Source organism: Silene latifolia, chromosome 1 (assembly GCF_048544455.1).
Source record: "Silene latifolia isolate original U9 population chromosome 1, ASM4854445v1, whole genome shotgun sequence".
Lineage (NCBI taxonomy): Eukaryota > Viridiplantae > Streptophyta > Magnoliopsida > Caryophyllales > Caryophyllaceae > Silene > Silene latifolia.
The window spans coordinates 113,378,062-113,379,883 of record NC_133526.1 but is presented as its reverse complement, the minus strand read 5'-3'; the positions used below and the strand labels follow the sequence as shown (position 1 = coordinate 113,379,883).

At 39.0% G+C, this 1,822-nt stretch overlaps 1 non-coding gene across 1 annotated transcript; it reads right to left on the bottom strand.

The window, feature by feature from the left end:
- Nucleotides 1-1,120: 1,120 nt before the first annotated feature.
- On the bottom strand, nucleotides 1,121-1,227 carry LOC141618506 (small nucleolar RNA R71). Its single transcript, XR_012531414.1, has one exon. It is a non-coding gene; the product is annotated as a small nucleolar RNA R71 (small nucleolar RNA).
- Between the last annotated feature and the right edge of the window lie 595 nt (nucleotides 1,228-1,822).

Below are 1,822 nucleotides of genomic sequence, written 5' to 3'. Positions count from 1 at the left end.
TAGGATTGTAAGATATAAACCAACTCGATCCATCACAACAATAATTGCTTGCTTATAATTTGAGAATATGTTTGTATGATCAATTACCATGAATCCCCTATGACCCCATGACACCCTAGTGCCTTTAATCAATTGTTTACATCTTATCTTAATCATCTTGCTTGTTTACTTTCATTGCTATTTAGTTTAGTGATCTTCTACTTCAAACCCCAAATTGTGAAACCCCTAGACACCGCTACTTGCAATTGAAAATCTTACTTCAATACCCGTCCCTTGGGATCCGACCTTTACTTGCCTCTTTACTAATAGTAGAGTTGTTTGTGAAGCTATAAATATTGTTTTGGTCTAGGTGCTCCTAACGACAAGTAACCGAAAACTAAACCACCAAGTTTGTGCGACCGAAAATGGCGCCGTTGCCGGGGACGGTGTTAACTTGATTTAGATTTTCTTAGATTGTTATTAGTTGTGTCTTTCTTTGCCTTGGGGAAGTAAAACTCCTCAAGGTTTGTTCTAATTATTTTCAATTTGTTTGATATTTTGCATGTCTAGAAGGTCACAAGGTAACTTGTTACCCTTTGATCACGAAATTGAAGGGACTTTGACAACCAATAGAAGACTTGCTAGAGGAACTTTGAGAGGTATTGGTGAGGTTGTAGATATTCAACCAAATACTATTGAGTTCATCAACCCTTTTGCAAGAGAAGGTGAGGAGAACCCAACACCAAATCCAACACAAAATCAACCCACAATGCCTAAATTTTCATCACATTCCGTACCAACCGAGGAGAACCTACCCAATGGTACTCCCACACCACAACACCTAACCGAAAACTTCATTGCCAAATCCGCATTTATCCAATTAGTCGAAAGAAGCCAATTTGGAGGGATGCCTAGTGAAGACCCTCATTCTCACATGGAGACTTTTTGTGACTATTGTGATGCGATTTCACAAACCGGTGTAACTCAAGACCAAATTCGATGGGTCTTATTCCCTTTTTCTCTAATTGGCACCGCAAAACAATGGTTGAAAGGCCTTGATAAGGCTACTCTTGGAATTGACTTTTGGAAGAAATTGACTCTAGCTTTCTACAAAACATTCTACCCACCGGAAAAGACTAACATGCTAAGAGCTCAAATTACGGGTTTTAAGCAAAGAGATGAAGAATCTTTGTATGAAGCTTGGGAGCGATTCAAGATAATTTGTCGCTCATGTCCTCATCATGGACTTAGCGAGTGGTTTTTGGTTCAACAATTTTTGAATGGTCTTTATGAAGACTCAAGAAACATTCTCAACATGGGATCAAATAGTATGTTCACCGAAGTTGACGATAATCAAACTTGGAACAAGATTGAGGAAATGGCGGTCCATAATTCACAATATAGTAGACCTCGCAAGGCTACTAGAGGAGGAAAGCATGAAGTGGACTCTATTACTCAATTGGGTGCTCAACTTAGTTCTCATATTGATACCATAAACTTGAAATTTGAGAAGGCAATGGCTAACCTTGAAGAAGCCTCAAAATCACCAAAGCATCATGTTAATGCCATGACGGCATCTTCATCAATCCCAAGTGGGATATGTGAGAATTGTGGAACTTTGGGACATGACCAAAGTGAATGTAGGGGAACAAATGAACAAGTGAATGCTTTTCAAGCATATAAGAGTGGTACCCCTTATTCCAACTATTACAATGAAAACACCAAATTCCACCCAAATCTCTCATACAAAAGCCAAAATGTTCAAAACCCTTAACCAACATACACCCCACCTCCCATGAGAAACCAAAATCAAAGACCCTTTTACAACCAAAACCAAGGTTAC